The following is a 22,181-nucleotide window of genomic DNA, read 5'->3' on the forward strand; positions in this document are numbered from 1 at the left end:
AAATTCAAACTACTACTTTAAAAAAAAAAACCTAAATTAAAATTTTTTCATTCAAAATGACAAATATTTACATTTATAGTTTTTTTTTTTGGCGTTGGTAAAAGATAATTGAGTACAAATTAATCATAGCTAATCAATCTAGGCCTGTGCATATAATGGTATCCCCATTGATATAATCTCTTGTACACCCTTTACATTTTAAATAATATTATTTTAATATCCAAAAAAATAGTACTTCTTACGTACTATTTAAATATTATTGAAATCTATTATTATTATATCATGTATTGTAAATATGAATGTTACGTCATTCCAAGGCAAACATAACTATTTTCTCAGCTACTACTAATGATTGTGATTGAAAATAACAAAGCTTCAATTTGGAAAACGCAATAGCAACCAACGGGCCACTTCTAACACAATATTAAGAAACGAGGCTAGATCCTTAATGCAGAATAAGGAAATACTATTTGCAAATAGGTTATAGGAGTTCTATATTAAGTAGAATTTCATTTACTTCAGTCTATCATGTTCCCTTTTTCTTTATTTAAATGAAATTATGGAATGTTGGATAGTTATTTTTAGAGTTGTTTGAGTTCAAGCTTTTACTAAAAGCTACTATGATCTGGAGTGCTATTGTAGATAGTATTTGTTCTGTTACTGTAGCTGGGATATTTTGGAATAAAACAAAAATTGTTATTAAACTCTTTGTAAATTTTTTTTATTCTTCACCAAATAAATGCTTGTGTTCATGTCATCGTAACATTCAATTCATCTGCATGCATGTTTTTAATGCCAAATTAACTTGCTCTCATACTTTTCGACAACGGTAAGATGTAAAACTCACAAAACGGGCACCATATATTCAAATTTGTTTCTCTAAATATTGTATATTTTTAATATAGATTTCTATAACAACTAAACTTTAATCACTTTTATTTTTGAAAATATAACACATATTATTGAAGTTGATCATACCACCAACGCAGAAATTAAGGTAGGAAATAAAACCAATTACATAAATATTTTAGTAAACATAATTTTCTTACTAACGCTCTATTTATTTTAGCAATAATGTTTTCTAGAAAATAAGTCATTTTTCAAAAAACCTTTTCCATAAAACTATCTCATTTTCCTATGTTTGGTAGCAACCTTAAATGAGTTGGAAAACAATCTCATAACTTCCCTTATTTAGCTTGCTGTGAGATAGAGTTGTTTTCCAAAAAAAAATTAGTGGTCTTAAAATAAGTTATGCTTTTTATGTTGGCTAAAGATCATTTTCCTATGACTCATTTAGTCTAATACTACCAAACACTAGAAAATAAGAATAACTATCTTTACACAATATTTTCCATCGAAACAAACAAAGCATAAAATGAAGCAATTTTGGATGATTAATCTGCATAATCTAACAAATGATTAACAACGAAATTAAATGATTTCAAGTACCTAAATGGTTTGTTGCATTAACTATTGTCTTTTATCAATAATTTTGTAGTTCAATGACATAACATGCTGTCATTTATTAAGGGAATCACGGTTCAAATCCTCCTAATATTAACTATAAAATTATAAAATTCAAACTACTACTTTAAAAAAAAAAAAAAACCTAAATTAAAAATTTTTCATTCAAAATGAAAAATATTTACACTTATGGTTTTTTTTTTTTTTTTTTTTTTTTTTTTTTTTTTTTGGCGTTGGTAAAAGATAATTGAGTACAAATTAATCATAACTAATCAATCTAGGCCTGTGCATATAATGGTATCCCCATTGATATAATCTCTTGTACACCCTTTACATTTTAAATAATATTATTTTAATATCCAAAAAAATAGTACTTCTTACGTACTATTTAAATATTATTGAAATCTATTATTATTATATCATGTATTGTAAATATGAATGTTACGTCATTCCAAGGCAAACATAACTATTTTCTCAGCTACTACTAATGATTGTGATTGAAAATAACAAAGCTTCAATTTGGAAAACGCAATAGCAACCAACGGGCCACTTCTAACACAATATTAAGAAACGAGGCTAGATCCTTAATGCGGAATAAGGAAATACTATTTGCAAATAGGTTATAGGAGTTCTATATTAAGTAGAATTTCATTTACTTCAGTCTATCATGTTCCCTTTTTCTTTATTTAAATGAAATTATGGAATGTTGGATAGTTATTTTTAGAGTTGTTTGAGTTCAAGCTTTTACTAAAAGCTACTATGATCTGGAGTGCTATTGTAGATAGTATTTGTTCTGTTACTGTAGCTGGGATATTTTGGAATAAAACAAAAATTGTTATTAAACTCTTTGTAAATTTTTTTTATTCTTCACCAAATAAATGCTTGTGTTCATGTCATCGTAACATTCAATTCATCTGCATGCATGTTTTTAATGCCAAATTAACTTGCTCTCATACTTTTCGACAACGGTAAGATGTAAAACTCACAAAACGGGCACCATATATTCAAATTTGTTTCTCTAAATATTGTATATTTTTAATATAGATTTCTATAACAACTAAACTTTAATCACTTTTATTTTTGAAAATATAACACATATTATTGAAGTTGATCATACCACCAACGCAGAAATTAAGGTAGGAAATAAAACCAATTACATAAATATTTTAGTAAACTTAATTTTCTTACTAACGCTCTATTTATTTTAGCAATAATGTTTTCTAGAAAATAAGTCATTTTTCAAAAAACCTTTTCCATAAAACTATCTCATTTTCCTATGTTTGGTAGCAACCTTAAATGAGTTGGAAAACAATCTCATAACTTCCCTTATTTAGCTTGCTGTGAGATAGAGTTGTTTTCCAAAAAAAAATTAGTGGTCTTAAAATAAGTTATGCTTTTTATGTTGACTAAAGATCATTTTCCTATGACTCATTTAGTCTAATACTACCAAACACTAGAAAATAAGAAAAACTATCTTTACACAATATTTTCCATCGAAACAAACAAAGCATAAAATGAAGCAATTTTGGATGATTAATCTGCATAATCTAACAAATGATTAACAGCGAAATTAATTGATTTCAAGTACCTAAATGGTTTGTTGCATTAACTATTGTCTTTTATCAATAATTTTGTAGTTCAATGACATAACATGCTGTCATTTATTAAGGGAATCACGGTTCAAATCCTCCTAATATTAACTATAAAATTATAAAATTCAAACTACTACTTTAAAAAAAAAAACCTAAATTAAAATTTTTTCATTCAAAATGACAAATATTTACATTTATAGTTTTTTTTTTTTTTTTTTTTTTTTTTTTGGCGTTGGTAAAAGATAATTGAGTACAAATTAATCATAGCTAATCAATCTAGGCCTGTGCATATAATGGTATCCCCATTGATATAATCTCTTGTACACCCTTTACATTTTAAATAATATTATTTTAATATCCAAAAAAATAGTACTTCTTACGTACTATTTAAATATTATTGAAATCTATTATTATTATATCATGTATTGTAAATATGAATGTTACGTCATTCCAAGGCAAACATAACTATTTTCTCAGCTACTACTAATGATTGTGATTGAAAATAACAAAGCTTCAATTTGGAAAACGCAATAGCAACCAACGGGCCACTTCTAACACAATATTAAGAAACGAGGCTAGATCCTTACAACAACTTAGTAATAATTTAATCAATTCAATCAAATATTAATTGGATAGTTAAGCAATCAAGATTCAAGTTTGACATTATTCATGGAGAAACATTTTCAATGTAGTGAGGAATATACACACCCACACAAAGACTTTATTAGGCAAAAGCCCAAACTGTAAAAAACACTACGAGACTAAGCCCAACTCAATAAGTCTACTATTAAAGGATGCTACAATACATTATATACTTATACGATGGTCTCGTACACGTAGCTGGTTTAGGAACCTTAGCTCCTCGCTTCGGCTAGCTATTGCAAATGCTGCTGTAGACATCAAAATTTTATGATGTATTCGCATTCGTCTGATTGATCATGATGAAATATTTGTGATCCAGTTAATTTCCATTTGATGATGTGTCAACAGCAGACAATCAACAAATGAAATCACGCCACAAGGCAAGCCCATGAGTTACTACGACGCACATAGAAATGACATGTGTCCAAGCCATGTCATTTCCCACATGAGCAAAGTACCACATTTTAGCCATGTCATTTCCCACATGAGCAAAGTACCACATTTTAGCTATGTCATTTCCCACATGAGCATCATCCTGGTTAACCCGGCGCGAACTAGAGGGTTCGGTTCGGGTTGAAAAACAATGCCTATTATGTGGCACTCTAAGCTTCTATTTAGTCTTTTTAACCTCTTTTCATTAAATTTTTTTAACTGTTACCTAATAGATTAGAGTAAATTATTTTTACTGCTATATCCAATATTGGTTGAGCTTGAAAATTAGACCAAATATAATTCTCTAAAATAAAATCACTATCTTTTAAAAATGGATCAAATTTACAAAAGGCCCAAGCCTGAATGTTATGACCTAGGTTTGAGCTCCCCACCCACCTGTAGATCAAAGGCTAAAGGGTTTGACCCTCCCCACACAAGTGTATATCAAAGCTTAAAGGTAGATTAATGCCTAATGGTCTGACCCTCCCCACCACGTGTGGATCAAAGGCTAGATCAAAGCCTATTAATGCCCAAGCCTATTTGAAACATATTTGCTATTAGTTGAATATATATAAAAACAATATTATAGAAATGACTAATGACATTGCTCTCTATTTTCCCAGTATTATGAAGGAAGCTGAAGCAAAGAAGTTAAGACAATTTGATTGAGATTGATTGATGTAGACTTTTTTTCCTTCAAGTTTGAATATATCACTTCATTATACATGTAATTAACTTTCTAATCTCAATATATGTAACTTTGCAATTGTTTTATTTGTGATAACTATCACCTTAGATTTCCTATGCTCATGGTTCTTTGTAAGGTTGAATTTATTCAACCATCTAATTGGCTTTATTCCGTGCCAAATTTGCTTGTAATTCAACATTTAGTAACCCTGTATTTAGGTGGGTTTGTTGTAAGGGTAGTGAGTGAGATAGAGTGAAGATTGCTCAAGAGTGTGCAAGAAAACAGAGAGTCGCGGCTGGGACTCGCAGGTGGACTCGCGGCTGCAAGCCGCCAGATGCTGCACACGTGCCAAGCATGCTGGAAGATGAACAGTCATGCTAGCTGGAGCACTACAGGACAAAACAGGACAACTGGCCATACGGTTAACTCGCGACTGGATCTCGCGACTTGGTCAAGCCGCGTGGTCAAGCCGCGAGCCACCCCTGTTTTGCCAAAACCTGACGTTTCACATTCCTCTCCACTCCAGTATAAATACCCCTTTAACCCACGATTGAAAGAGAGCTTCCAGAGAGAATTTTGAGAGAGAAACCCTAAAGAAATACCAGATTGTTTCACCCACAATCTATACCTTAGAGTCTCTTCAAATTCCCTCACTCTCTTCCTCTCCATTGTCAAATCCTTGAGAGGCATTATACCAAACCTGGTTCTCACCATTATCATCTCTGTGAGACAGTCGTTTGGAGTTCTGGGAAGCAGTTAGGAGGGAGCCAATCTTCATTGGTTGATGCTACGGTCTAGTAGCGGAATCCGGGAAGCTAGAAAAGAAAAAGGTTCGGCGCAACCTCGTTGGAGCAAGAAGCTTGGAGGGCTTAGGTGCACTGGGTAGATTAGGCTTGGAGGGTCTATTGCTGTCCTTGTATCCCAACTGTATTTTCTAGTGGATTGATTACCGCTTGGAGGGCGGCGGAGAGGTTTTTCGCCGAGAACTTCGGTTTCCTCTTCGATAACACATCGCGTGTTGTCTTTGTGTTTGCATCTTCCTTCCTCTCTATCTTTGCCTTTATATTATCTGCTGTGGATTTTATTCTGTTATGGCTTAGATAGTATTTAACCTATTTCACATTATAGCATATGTTAAGTTTCCGCACACTTGTTGTTTGACATATTGCTTATGTTGGTTAAGTTAATTTTTGGGGGTCTAAACGTTCAAAAGTGTATTGGTACACGTTTTTGAACTTTCAATTGGTATCAGAGCGGGTACACTTGTTGTGGTTTAAATACCTAAGTGTGATCCTTGACCCCTTGTGTTTATTTGCCATGGATTGTGCTTTGTATGACTCTTTGCATGATTTGGTTGGTGATGAATGTAGCATGCCACATGTTTGTGAAAATGCCTCTATGAGTGTTAATCCTCATAAGTGTGATGACATGTTATTTGAATCTATGGGTGTTGTTGACAAACTCTTGAAGAAAAATGCTAAGAAGTTTCAAAAGAATTTGAGCAAGTTATTTTGTGAAAAGGATGATTTGATTGCTAAGCTCAATGAATCCAACAAATTGGTTGAGAAATATAAAAAACTTGCTGAAATTTCTCTTGAAAAGCTAAAAGAGTTTGAACGTTTGAATATGGACTTGGATGCTAAACTTGTTTTGTCTAACAAACTTGTTGATGATCTTAAATGTAAAAATGAATCTCTTAAGATGCATGCCAAGTGTTTGATTGCTGAACCTACTGTTAAAAAGGATGAAAATATGTGTTGCAATCATGTTGTGGTACCCGATTTTGTGCCTAGTGTGTGTTCTACCGTAAAGGACAAATCGGTGTACATTCCTCCACATAAAAGAAATCAAAAGGTGGAGAGAAAGGTTGTTAAGTCAAAGCCTCTGTTTAGGTCTCAACCTAAGGCTTTGGATGGATCTAAGTTTGTTCCAACTTGCCACCATTGTGGTGTGATTGGTCACATAAGACCCCAATGCCCCAAGTTAAAAAGAGAACAAACCTTTGTTGCTAGATCTCTTCCCAAAAAGCCTAGTAGACCTAAACACATTGTGTGTCACCATTGTGGTGCCTTTGGTCATGTAAGACCTCAATGCTCTAAGTTTCATGCTTTTAAAAGAATCAAAAGAAAAGAAAAACTTGAGCTTCTTGGAAGTTGTGCTAAAAAGGATAAACCGGATTTGAGTGATAATAGCATGTTGTTAAAGAAAGTGTTTAATGCTCTTAACTCCTTGTCTATGTGCATCTTCGGTACTCATTCTTCCAACCCTCGTCTCACTTCTCATGAGACACTCATTCCAAACAATTGTTCTGTTTGGATGAGGAAGGGTTCCTATGGTTGAGCTTTTGTTCTTTTGGTCCTTGATCTAATTCTTTCGATCTTTGTAGGACCCTTCATGCATTAGATGCTTCATTGTCATGCATTTGTGCATCATGCATATCTTTATATGCATTGTTTTGTTTTTGTTTTGATCTTACTTTTATGTCTTTGGTTTGTGTGTGTAAAAATCCAAAACCACATAAAAAGTAGAAAATCAAAAAGTTTGATCGACGTTGTTGAGTTTTGTTTCAAGACTTGTTTTGCCTTGTACCTTTGTGCTAATGGCTTTGTGCATTTTCGAGCATTGCTTGTTTCTTTGCACTCATATCACTGTGGGAGAAATCTTGAAATCTATGTGATTGTTGTAAATAGATCTTCAAACTTGTCATGAATGATTAGTGAATGGTTATGTTGATCTTGAAACTTGCATAGACTTGTGTCTATATATCTTCCCACTCTTTATTTTTGTTTTTGCTAAGAAGAGCTCACCAAATGTAAATCTCCAAATGAAAAGAGATATTGAGCTGCAAAAGCTTGTCGCACATTCTAGTATTCGACTAGGAAAAAGGGTAAGCGACCTTATATTAAAGAGAATGTTTATTGAAAAAGCCAAAGGCTTGTTCATTAAAGTGAAATATCAAATATCACTCTCACAATGAGAGGTGATTGTCTCAAGAGATCAAAATGATCAAATGTTATGGAGTCAAATGTAAAGCTCCAAAATATGTTATCAAGTTTTGTGGGAGGTCATATATACATATTTCTATAATTGAGATGGATCACTTGATCTAGTGCTAATTGTGTATGCCTTGGTTGAATTGATCATTGAAGCTTCACATTAGACTAAGGACTATCTCATTGTCGATATCCACACACAACACACATGTTTATGTTCAATAAATGCCATATTCATTTGTGTGATTGTACTTGATGAAATGTGTTTTCACATGCTCAATCTTTGTTAATTCAAGCGCAAAAAGATTTTTGAGTGTTTTAGTTGTTTTTGGAAAGTTTTTTGTTAAAAAATCTGAAATTTTTCAAGAATCCCAGTTTTGCCCTGTTTTGGCGACTCAGTCGCGGGTAAGTCAAGTCGTGAGACTCAGTCGCGTCTTCGCGGGTCATTTTTGGCAACTTGTTCGCGAGTGGAAGGTCCAGTCGCGAGGATTACTCAGAAATTTTGGCGGCTCATCTCGCGACTCTCTCGCGGGTAGACCCTCCAGTCGCGAAAAACACTTAGAAAATTTTTCAAAATTTTGTCTTTGAGTGTTTTGGCGGCTTGCCCTGGCGACTTAACTCAGTCGCGAAAATCGCGTGTTTTGCATATTGAGGGTTATTTTCAAAGTTGTTTTCCAAAATTTTTTCATTTTTCCCTCCTGCATCATTCTCTTTGTTCTTACCTTCATCTCTTACCCTCGTTTCTCCTTGACCCTTTGTCTATTCCTGACAAAAAGGGGGAGAGTATACTCTAAAGAGTATGTCGGAGTGTTTTGTCATTTCTATATGACTCATGTGCACATCCTTAGGGGGAGAAATTCTATTTCTCATGCACATTTGTAGGGGGAGAGATATTCCATAGGGGAGATGCATATACCAAGGGGGAGAAGACAATGTGTTAACTAGAAAACTTTGTTCTGTTTGTTTTCTTGTTGGCTTTATGGTGCTTTGTGTTATGCTTTGGTGTTCTCATTGCATCATGTTTGTGCTTTGGACAAGCATATATCCCTATGTTATTATGCTTCATTGAATGCATGTTCAGATGATCATTTGCTACTTGTTATACTTGTCATTTATTACTTGCTTTACCTTGAGGGTCTAATGTGTTTTGTGCAAGTGTTTCAGGGTACAAGTATATATATGTTCCAAGTGCATCACAGCTTCTCATCACTTTGAAGGGGAGAAATTTTAAACACTTTTAGTTTATATTGTTTAAGTTTTTATTCAATATAATGTGTTTGTACCCATGTGCTTTTGTAAGCTTTTAGGGTTATTGTTTTATGCATGGTTTGTAGGCTTTATGGTATGTACCTTGCTTAGTGCAGCCTTTATGCTATGTTGAAATCAGTACTTTAATCTAAATGTTCTGCATTTTGGTTTATGTACTGTCACTCTTGTGCCCTTGTAGGATTGTTCCTAGATGCATATGCTTTGTGTGCTATGCATTGGTTGAGTGTTGAGCATACAAGTGTCTTGCCTTGTGCTTGTTAACTTGTATGTCCTTGTGTTCATTCCAAGTGAGAATGAGCACTGTGATCACTACCTTGTGGTGTTCACTCGGTTGATCAAGCCATGGTTTGTTTATTAACTCCATCTTTGCTTGATCTCATATTGCCTGTTTCATATGCATTTATAATTTTCTGCTTACAATGATCATGGTGTATTGTTGTGTTTCAGGAGTTTATGTTCATATGATTCAAGTGCTTCACAGCTTCTAGAGTTAGGTGTGAGTGAGTTTTGTTCAACTGTTCCCAACTCACATGTTAAGTCTAGAGTCTGTTTTAGGGTTTTGTCACGGAATAGCCAAAGGGGGAGATTGTAAGGTTGAATTTATTCAACCATCTAATTGGCTTTATTCCGTGCCAAATTTGCTTGTAATTCAGCATTTAGTAACCCTGTATTTAGGTGGGTTTGTTGTAAGGGTAGTGAGTGAGATAGAGTGAAGATTGCTCAAGAGTGTGCAAGAAAACAGAGAGTCGCGGCTGGGACTCGCGGGTGGACTCGCGGCTGCAAGCCGCCAGAAGCTGCACACGTGCCAAGCATGCTGGAAGATGAACAGTCATGCTAGCTGGAGCACTACAGGACAAAACAGGACAACTGGCCATACGGTTAACTCGCGACTGGATCTCGCGACTTGGTCAAGCCGCGAGGTCAAGCCGCGAGCCACCCCTGTTTTGCCAAAACCTGACGTTTCACATTCCTCTCCACTCCAGTATAAATACCCCTTTAACCCACGATTGAAAGAGAGCTTCCAGAGAGAATTTTGAGAGAGAAACCCTAAAGAAAAACCAGATTGTTTCACTCACAATCTATACCTTAGAGTCTCTTCAAATTCCCTCACTCTCTTCCTCTCCATTGTCAAATCCTTGAGAGGCATTATACCAAACCTGGTTCTCACCATTATCATCTCTGTGAGACAGTCGTTTGGAGTTCTGGGAAGCAGTTAGGAAGGAGCCAATCTTCATTGGTTGATGCTACGGTCTAGTAGCGGAATCCGGGAAGTTAGAAAAGAAAAAGGTTCGGCGCAACCTCGTTGGAGCAAGAAGCTTGGAGGGCTTAGGTGCACTGGGTAGATTAGGCTTGGAGGGTCTATTGCTGTCCTTGTATCCCAACTGTATTTTCTAGTGGATTGATTACCGCTTGGAGGGCGGCGGAGAGGTTTTTCGCCGAGGACTTCGGTTTCCTCTTCGATAACACATCGCGTGTTGTCTTTGTGTTTGCATCTTCCTTCCTCTCTATCTTTGCCTTTATATTATCTGCTGTGGATTTTATTCTGTTATGGCTTAGATAGTATTTAACCTATTTCACATTATAGCATATGTTAAGTTTCCGCACACTTGTTGTTTGACATATTGCTTGTGTTGGTTAAGTTAATTTTTGGGGGTCTAAACGTTCAAAAGTGTATTGGTACACGTTTTTGAACTTTCATTCTTTGTTTGGATTTATTGTAAATAACTTAAATAGAATTTTCTAAAGTTATTTATTGTCTAAAACCACTATTAGTCATTTCTAGCACCAATTATATCCATACTAGAAGTGCTTCCCAAAAGGCTTTGTTTATGTGAGAGTTTGGATTCAACTTATTCCTACTTATTCCTGCGTTTGTGTTTTTGTGTTTCTTTTTTTTTTTTTTTTTTTGCCTGCCATTGTTTTTGACTTTTCAACCTGTTCACTATACACTTTTCATCCACTCATGCACTGTTCACAACAAAATAAGCGGTGGAGTGCACACCAGTGGGTCCCATTTACTGTTCACGAAACCCACAAACATCACTTTTCAGCAACTTTTTCATTAAAAATGGGTCCCACAGCACTATTCACCCATTTAAAAATTATTTTGCTACAGTGTTTTCAGTTTTCAATTTCAGCAACTTTCAGTTTCAGTAACAATAAGTTGTATCCAAATTGACCCATATCTTTGTATTTGTTATTCGTCTATGACTCTATGTTTTCACCCTAAATTTATTGAAGATTTTACTATATGTTAATTTTTTAGGCTTTAGTAATGGGACATATTATATATAATAATAATAATAATAATAATAATAATAATAATATGTGAAACTGAGAGAAACTCAAATTACAATTTCAAATTAGAGTTCTAATTTTGCACCATGTGTTCTAAATTATTTATTCTTGAAGAGTTTTATTTCTTAATTTTAGAATTAAATATAGGACCATATTATAAATATTCATCCAGGTGACTTATTAAGTACAAAAACAAAAGAGTCTAGCCTCCCACACTCCACAAGTATAAGAACTTGTAGAGTAACCATCACACCAAGAGTGTGCGGTGGTCCATTTTTTCATTCTTAATCAAATTGGAACTTAACACATAAATTTATTAGTCCATATCACCCTAAATTTATTGAAGATTTTACTATACGTTAATTTTTTATGCTTCAGTAATGGGACATATTATATATATAATAATAATAATAATAATAATAATAATAATAATAATAATAATAATAGTTGAAGCTAAAAGAAACTCAAATTAGAATTTCAAATTAGAGTTCCAATTTTGCGCCATGTGTCCTAAATTGTTTATTCTTGAAGTGTTTTATTTCTTAATTTTAGAATCAAATATAGGACCACATTATAAATATTCATCCAAGTGACTTATTAAGTACAAAAACAAAAGAGTCTATAATAAATGAATCGTAAAAAAAAAAAAAAAAAAAGTGCTTCACAATAAATTTTTTTTTTTAAATGGACAATTTACATTTTATACCTAATAATACCCTAACAAATTTTTTTAAAGAGTTAACAAAATATGACTACCAATAGTATTTAAATTATATATATATATATATATATATTATATTATATTATGCATTGGATTACAAGCTAGTATATATTAGTAGGTTAAGTCGAGAGAAAATCCAATTAGATTTTAATTAGATTCTCAATTTTATGCCACATGTTCCATTTAATTTTTAATTTTTGTGGCAAGTTCATTTTTGGGTAAAAAAACCGAAGAGTCTAGATCATATATATATATATATAATGAGAAATCATTATATATTTTAGAAATATATGATTTAAAAAAATGTAAGCTAATACCATGTATAATTTGAACCTCTTCTAAAAAAATATGTATAATTGTGATTGTTTTTAATTGTACTCATACATATGCATGGAGCTACACACTAGTATATGTAATCAATAAATAGTGAGATATTATCAATTCACAACAACCATGAATTGATTTGTACAATTTTCAATATTAAATAGTTTATAATTGAGGTGAAACTAGAAGCATAAATTAATCCAACATTATATATATAAATATGTTTTTTGTTGATGACTTAATATATAATATTACTATATTTTGTTTTTGTCATTACTTATTTATTTTATTAGTCTAAATAACTTTTTTTTTTTTAGGGTGTAGTCTAAATAACTTAAACCAAATATATAACATATAAATTGACATTAATAAAATACCGTGCATTGCACGTGTTAAAAACTATATCTAACCATATCATATATACTATATATAATAATAGAAGGCTTTTCCTGCAATTAAGGAGGTGCTGTTATGTAGAAAAAATGCCCATCTAAAATTCTGCCATGTATAAGTTAAAAAGTAATAAATTATGTTGTTCGGCAATGCTACGGCACCATTTAAAAGCCTTTCATTATATATATATATATATATATATATTTATATAAATTAACCGGTTAAAATACGATGTACACGGAGATAGAAATAGTTAGAGGCAATGAGGCCTGGGACATGGAGAAAGAAATAGAGAAAGAGGCAGAATGGTAAACACAACATCAATTGGACATAAGAAATCAAAAAGTTTTAGACCACGATTTTGCAAACCCAAAACCTAGGCCAAACAGTAAACAAAGAAGACACGGAGTGGGGACTGGGGAGAAAGAAAACTTTGAGACCGTAGACGAAGAGTAATAGAGATTGAAAGAGAGATAAATCTCAGGGCAGCCACCACCATCACGCAACCGGAACTGTTACAAGTAAAGGTTTTCTTTATTTTATTTTTAAAATTACGCGATAACTATGATTTATGTTTGGGTGTTTGGTTGTATAGGTTCAATTTAGGCATTTGGGTTACATTTGATTTTGATTAAGGTTATTAAATTGGATTTGGTTTATGGTTGGGGTATTTGTATTGTTCGTTTGGTTTTCATTAATTTTTCAATCAAGGTAGAAAGCAAAGTGTAGGTTTGGTCTCTTCAATTTCTTTACACTTCTTGAATGAGCATTCCTGGTGAAGAGTTTCTAATCGTTTCACTCCACGTTTATCAAGTACAAATTTAGGTTTTTTTTTTTTTTTTTTTTTTTAACTCTCTCTTGGATTTAGTTGTAGATTTCATTTTTCATTGATTGATTTCAATTCCAATCTGTGTAATAAAAAATTAATGGGTTTTTTTTAGCTTTTTTTTTTTTTTTTTTTTTGGGTTTGTAGGTGGAAAGGCAAATCATTGGAATTTCTGTTCTTAATTTTAATTTCTTGGGTTTTGTTTTGTTGATTATTGTTTTTTGGTTAGAAATTTTTTTTTCCCTGTTTGGTAGATTTTTGTTAGATTTAGTTCCTATTTGCACCTAAAATTTGAATTCATCTAATTATAGCATAAAATACGGTTAAGAATTATGCACCAATTTCTTTTCTTCATACCTTTTTCTTATTTACTTAATGTTTTGATTTATTTCAGATTATGAGAGATATAATTTTTCTATATACAGGTTATGGTTTTATAATCCCTGAGCATCCTAAGACTCTTATATCAACATGAATTGCAAGTGCTGTAATATATGTGATTCTAATTTTGTACTCGGTTGTAAGTGTAGATTGCAATTCATTTGCCTATGTTAGATTGCCTCCTGTTCAGTGTAGCCTTATTTTGGGAATACTAGATTGATGAAAATTGAGAATGTTATGAGTATACATTTTTATAGGTACTACATTAAAAAGCTTCTAATTTTGTTTTTCTTTTTCTTTTTTTGAGAAACAAAAGCTTCTAATTTCAAGTAATGAATTTGAGTCCTAATTTTAAGTAATAAGCTTTGACCATTTAGGTTTATATTATACAAACAACAACTGAAGGGCATGAACAAGGAAAATAATTGGAGTTGAGAAATTCAAAATGCAAACCATTAAAGGAGATCACCAATTTTTGGAAAACTAAATATCTGGAAACCTATTAATCTATTTTGCTTGGTCTCTTACTTTTTCTTTTTTTAATTAAAGTCCAAGTTGTTCAAGTAATAGGAAAGTTGTTACTCTATAAACAAATAAAAAGGAATAGCATAATCTTAATATATATACTTAATTTTATCACTGGATGTATAATAGGAAAGTTGTTACTCTGTTAAACAAATAAAAAGGAATAGCATAATCTTAACATATTAGTAATATTTTGACATGGAAAGTTAGCTTCCGTGTCAAAATACTTTTAGACAAGGGTTCCTAGGAAAAAGAAACAAGAACAAAGATGAGAACATAAGCACCCAGGGCCTTGGTCCAAGGGAAAACGACAATATCAAGAAGAAGGGAGAAAATAGTAATTTTAGGCCAACCAAGATTAGCATAAACGGAGAGGAATCAACCGTAGAAGAGGAACAAGAAGAAAGCAAAGTACGAAAAAGAGAAATAGTAGAAGAAAGAAAAGCAAAGAGCAGGGGAGAAAATTGGCAATAATAGAGAAAGTATAGAACTTAGGTCAGGTTCCCAGAAAAATAGTACCCCTTATTTGTATTATTACTTGGGGGCTGTACTTCAATCCAGGGTGATTTCTGCAAATATATTTCTATATTGTTGATTTCTTGGACCTACTTGTGCACATATTGGATCCTTAGAACTACCTAATTGGCCATAGTGGGACTGAGCTCAATTCCCTCCCTCAGTATCTCACAACTCCTCTAACCCTTTAACAGACCCATAAGATTGTATTGGGCTTAGACTTAAGGAACCTTTTCAAAACAAAAGGGTCCAACAAAATTGAAATGAATGAAAACATATGGTGACAATTTTAATTATTAGGAAGGTGTTTGGTGAAGTTGTCTTCAAGTTTGTAAATACATGAAAAATGAATCTATATATTTAGAGAGAGAGAGAGAGAGAGTTAAGGATGCCCGAATGTCCAAATTCTAAAAATATTTCATAAACCAATGTTTGAATTATGGGGAATTATAGAACTAATGGTTTGAGCATTGAAACATTTAAGTCCGAATTTTCACCATCAATTAGATTTTACGGGTTAGTTACTAGTTTGAAAAATACTCAAATCAATAAAACAAAACCCAAAAGCTAATCTCAAAGTACGAAACATTAGCATTCATGACCAAACAGAGAAAAACGCACATATACTTCCAAGTATTACATTATCGTGATTAAACATAAGCATTCATAACACATAACTCCTAATACCTAACCATTCAAAATACTTGACATTGTTCCATAAGACAACCATAATAGTACCACCTTCCAAGTTTTAATACAAAAACACTACATCATTCCATAATACATATCCATAATACTTTCTTCTTATTTATTTTATTTTTTTTTTAAATTTAGTGTTGAGGCCATGGGCCTGACTGAAAGTAGGATCCTAGGGGCTCCCATGGAGATAATAGGATTTGGAGGGTTAGCAGAATCAACTAAGGGATATGTGTAGTTGGCCTTAAGGGTAGGCCTAATAGTAGGCCTGACCAGATTTCATGTGATTAACTCAGAGGTTTCTTACCATATTCTATTAGGATGCCCATGGCTCCACAAGCATTGCCTTATTCCCTTCACGTACCATCAATGTGTTAAAGAAAGATTGAATGAGAGGCCTGTAAGGATCCCTGCCAACCCGAACCCTTTCAGCCAAGGAGAAGTGAAATTTGTGGAAACAATGTGTTATGACGAGTTAGAACTGGATGACAAGAGCCCCACGCTGGGGACCCTAGGAGCACCTGTCTTAGAAGAAGAAGAAGGAGAGGGGTGCCCATGATCTGAAGAACCTTTTGGATAGAAAGAAGGAGACCAACTCCTCAGGATCTCGGGAATGCGTGGTAGTACGAGAACCCGGAGGAAGGTTAATTTATCATTTATGAATGTGCACAAGGCTTGAATGCATCATGCAGGAGGGTCCTGGATCACCGGATTGCATGATGGCTCAAGAAGAAATCTTAAAGGACCCAATCAAGGAAGCAAAAATCCCGCCCTAGAAGGAATTAGAAGAGATAAAACTGGGGCCTAAGCTGGGATCCCAGAAGCCTGACCTTATTAGCAGTCAGTTGACAGCACAAGAAAAGGAGCAGTTAGTGGCATTACTCAAGAAATATGTGGATGTATTCACATGGATGTATGATGAGATGCCTAGTATGGATCCAGGACTGGCGGTCCATTCTCTAATTGTAGACCCGGGAGTCAAGCCAGTAGTTCAGCCAGCCAGGGTCTTTCACACTGATTTAGAAGCTCAAATAACTCAGGAAGTCAAGAAGCTGCTGGCAGGTGGTTTTATCAAGCCCATCCAGCACCCCAAATGGCTTTCCAATGTAGTACCCGTGAAGAAATAGAATGGCCAAATTCGGTATTGTGTGGATTTTTGCAATCTAAACAAAGCATGTCCAACAGATGAGTTCCCCCTGTGTAACGTTGACCTCCTTGTGGATTCAGTTGTGGGAAACTCCATGTTTTCATTTATGGATGGATATAGTGGGTATAACCAAATCCGCATGGCTGCCAAAGATGCAAAGACAGCATTCAGGACCCCAATTGAAAATTTTTATTACACTGTGATGCCATTTGACCTTAAAAATGCAAGGGCCACATACCAAAGAACCATGACAGCCATCTTCCATGATATGATGCATAGGGAAATGGAAGATTATGTGGATGATATTGTGGTAAAGTCAAAGACCAAAGCAGGACACTTCCAAATACTTAAACAAATTTTTGAAAGGTGCAAAAGGTACAAACTACGCATGAACCTCATGAAGTGTGCCTTCAGAGTATCTGCTGGAAAATTCCTTGGATTCCTAATACATCACAGAGGCATAAGTGTAGATGCAGCCAAAGCCACAGCAATCGCAATAATGGAAATGCCTACAACGATTAGAGAGCTCAAAAGTTTCCTAGGGAGGGTCTCCTACATCAGGAGGTTTGTGCCAGGATTAGCTTTGGTCATAAGTGATTTATCCAAACTGTTGAAAAAAGGTGCTAAGTTCACTTGGGGAACTGAATAGAGGAAGCCTTTTAAAGGATCCAACAGATAATGAATCATCTTTCTACCCTGCAAGCACTAGTACGTGGGCGACCCCTGTTGCTATACTTAGTGGAGACACTCGATTTTGCACCCATGATTTAATCAAGGAAGATGACTGGAGTGACCATCCATATACAAAAAATATAATTCTTGCATCACATGCATTAATTTTTTTTTTTCCTGCATTGTATGCACTAATTCATTCATTGCATATCATAAAAATGATCTTGAGATTCTTACTGTCACAACGGTGTTTCCGGTTTCTGAATCGGACCATCAGATTGAAAGATATCGCATGATCAAGTTTGCACGGTCAACATGCATTGTGTCTAGGAAGAATCGACCGCACATTATTAATTTAAATTAATTATGATTGGTCAAACAATTAAAATTAATTATATAATTTTGTGAATGGTTGATAATTAGTGTTTTAAAATTGGGATGCATGCATAGTAATAAAAGGGATGATTGGATAACAACAAAATTGGGGATAATTTGAACATTATCAAGATTTATTTTAAGGGATTTATCCAGAAGATAATTGTTCTTAAAAAAGCCGGAATTATCCAAAAAAGAGATGAAAAATCATAGACGGAGGATGAAAACATGTCTAGGTATAAGGACTAGCCAAAAAATCTTAGAAAAGGAGTCCAAACGGCACCCAAACACAGAGCCATAAGGACAAATTTTCATGTGATGGGCTTTGGCCCAACAGTTTTCAGGTGATGATAAGGCACACCCTTTTCGACCTTTTTGCAAAAGGATGCGTCTGGATTCAAACCCTAATCATCCGTATCTATTTTTTAGAGTCTTCTGGCCTCTATAAATAGAGACTGAACCTCATAATTCAGCATCTTTTTTTTACGCTCTGAGAGGCATACGTTTTTTACTCTCAAACCACACATATTTTTGTATCCTCTCTCTGAGTGTTGTTACAAAATTAGGGTTTTTAGGTTTCAAAGAGAATTGAATAAATTTCTTTGAACCCTAAAACATTCTCTCAAAAACAAAGTGTGCTCATGCAAGAGGTTGTTTCCTTCACCCTTCTCTTGTGATGTGATGATGCATTTTATATATCTTTCTTTTTCAAATATCTATGAATTGTTAATTGTCCTTTTGTGTGAAGCATGATATTTTCTATATGATTGTTATAATCTTTTTCTTGAATTTCAATAAATTTGCAAGTGAACAATTATTTTCTTAAAACGAGACAGATCTACATCTCCAAAATAGATCTGCATCTTTATATGATGTAGATCTAATTTTTTTCTTAAAACAAAATAGGTCTGAATCTTCATTAGATGTAGATTTGAATTTTTCTTAAAGCAAAACAGATCTGCATCTTTATAAGATGTAGATCTGAATTTTTACTCAATACAAAAACTGATTTGCATCTTTCTTAAGATGTAGATCTCAATTTTCTCAAACAAAAAGAGATCTGCATCTTTATGAGATGCAGATCTAAATTTTTCTCAAATATGATTTTCTTAATACATGCAAATTGTTGAAATAAGAAACAGATTATGTATTATTGTGTTTGTGTTTATTTTAATTCATGATTGCATAATTTTAGACTATGAGTGAAGTTTTCTTCTTAGAAATTTAAAAAAAAATATATATATATATATATATATAATAAAACAGATCTGAATTTTTGTCATCAAAAATCATTTTTTTTTTATATAACAAAACAGATCTGAATTTTTGTCATCACAATTTTTTTTTACATCCCACAAACCAGATCTGATATTTTGACAAATCAAAATCATTTTTTAATAATAAAAACAAATCTGATTTTTCTAACAAAAGAAGAGATTTCATCCATACATAAATTTGTGTGATTTAATTTTTCATTCACATGTTCAACATATCAGGCATGACATGCATAGCATAGTACATTGGTCACTAAAGTCTAGAAGATCAGACTTTTTCTGGGCGGAATGGGTGCCGAACACCTCCCTATTCCCTAACCTAGCCTCCAGATTTAGGTTTTTGGTTTAGTAGATCTAGCCTTGTCTTCATTTTTTTTTTTTTTTTTTTGGGTAGAATGTAACTAGGGCAACAAGCCATGTAAATATTTGGTAGATTGTAACTAGGACCCAAAGTAATGTAACTTTTCAATTTTCCATATATGTAATTTTTATGCAATCAATGACTGGAACTATTCAGTCATGTATTTATTAATTAGTATTTTTTTTCTTATTTTTTTGTATAAAGAAAAATAAATGGAGACTCCATACCACTTACCCAAAAGGAGAGGTGCCCTAAAAAGGTACCCAAATCTCTTTTTTTAAAGGACACATCTTTCACAGTGGCGACTCTGTTAGGGATGTCAAGGGCTAAGCTTCGTATTAGACTTAAGTGACCAAATATGTACCTTTGTTTTGCATGGTCTTGCATGATATAGTTGTTGTTTGTTTATTTATGTTTGATGGGATGTTGCATAATATTGTGGTGTATGATATTTTGTTGTTTGTTTTGGGAGTTAAAATCTTTCCCTAACTGTCATAATGTGTGCCATCCAAACAACAATGTGTGCACCCCTTTCAACAATTTTGTGGTGGTAGTAACCATGGATCACCGGTCTTCACTAGATTCAAGTACCCAGTGGCGAACTCACCAACTCATAGCCCAAAGTCATTGGATCATTTCCTATTTACTATAATAAACAAACCATGCTGCTTGGACCAACGCAATGTTCATTACATTACAAGTTGGGAGGTGTAACGTCCTAGCTATGGGAAACAATGAAACAACAAACCCACCCTACAACATAATAACTTAGAACTTATCCTTAGGTCAGTCCCGGTTAAAATTGCATTGCATGTTGTGTGTGTTTGTTTTGATTGACTGATGGATATGGATGGGGTCTTAGCTTTGACTAACCCAACCAAGCCTGTCATTAAGGGAGAATCTAGTCAAGATTTAAAGGAAGGCTACAAAGAGAACTAAAGCCCGACACTTAAGCCAGTAGCTCCAGCTCCAACCCTATCACTCCCATCATAATACTGAAGCCTTCAAATATAGAAGAAACTCCATTGCTACAACATCACAACCCCGTCTTTGACCTCCAAGACAATTCAAGCTACAAGAAGTCTGAAGTTCCTAGTAACATGACAGAAGAGGGAGAACACCCAAACACAGAAGAACCCATGAACACCCAAGAGCTACTTAACACTATGGTAGCTAGTTAGATTAAGTGAACTGTATAATGCAACAGCTTCAGAATTTGAAAAGTAATAAAAAAGGGGATAATATTGATCATGATCCACCAGCCATAGAGAATGAGAAGAAGATCAATGAAAGGATGAATAAAATGGAGGAGATGATTAGAAGAGCCCGCAAGATGGAGGAACTTATGGATTACGATTCTCTTTCCCTATTCCTTAATGCAAGGTTGCCACCCAAGTTCAAGATGCCAAATCTAGACAAGTTTGATGGGACCGGCTACGCAAAGTCTCATCTGAAGATGTATATGAGAGCTATGCAGCCCTTAGGTGCGACTGAGGAAGTACTTAGATGGTTCCTCAACCTAGATAATGCAAGAGCAAGAGGTTGGGAGGACATCTACCGAGAGTTTCACAAGCAATACAAGTACAATATAGAAGTGGACGTCACAAGAAGAGACCTTGAGACTACCAAGCAAGAGCCGAAAGAATCCTTCTCTACTTTCATTACCAAATGGAGAGCCAAGGCTGCATAGATGATGAGTAGGCCGAGTGAAGAAGAACAATTAGCCATGGTTGTAAAGAACTTATTGCCTGTATACCATAAATATTTGTTTGCACAGTATTTCCCTAATTTTAAAGCTTCAATTGCTGCCGAAACTCAAATTGAAGATGCTATGAACAATGGTACTATAAAGATTGATGACCTTCCATGGTTTAGAAAGAATCTAGGATCTAATTCTAAGATTGTAGAGGTTTCCAATATTCATAAAAATGATCCTTATCAATTGATTGCACGCATTGCACCTGTGCAAGACCAATGGGCCAAGTGTTTGATAAGCTAAAGGCAAAATGGTTACTGAAACCCTTAGACCCAAGACCAATTCCAAACCCCTTGCCCTCAGGATTTGATATGAATAAAAGATGTTCCTACCACCAAGTACCTGGTCATGACACTGACCGTTGTTTCGCCCTTCGTCATGCAATTCAAGGCCTAATAGACAATAAAGTGATTGAGCCGCCTACAAGGTCTAGCATCTTTAACAATCCCTTGCCCAATCACAATTTTGGGAAAGGACCAAGGGTTAATTGCTTGATGACCAAAGAAGATAATAAGAAAAACCTGTCCAAGTTGATCTATGACCTACCCGAGTGTTTCATGACGACGTAGGAAGAATTAATGATAGAACAACTGCTACTGTCACAAAATATGACATATGGAATGAAGTACCAGAACAAGAAAACAACCAAACATCAACAAATGGGAGGAGACACTTCAAACCCCAAGAGAACAACCAAACACCCACAAATGGGGGAAGAAACTTCAAACCCCAAGAAAACAACCAAACATCTACAAATGGGGGGAGACACTTCAAACCCTGAGACATTTATTCCCAAGAAAACAACCAAACATCCACAAATGAGGGGAGACACTTCA

The sequence above is a fragment of the Quercus robur genome, chromosome 4 (assembly GCF_932294415.1).
Source record: "Quercus robur chromosome 4, dhQueRobu3.1, whole genome shotgun sequence".
NCBI lineage: Eukaryota > Viridiplantae > Streptophyta > Magnoliopsida > Fagales > Fagaceae > Quercus > Quercus robur.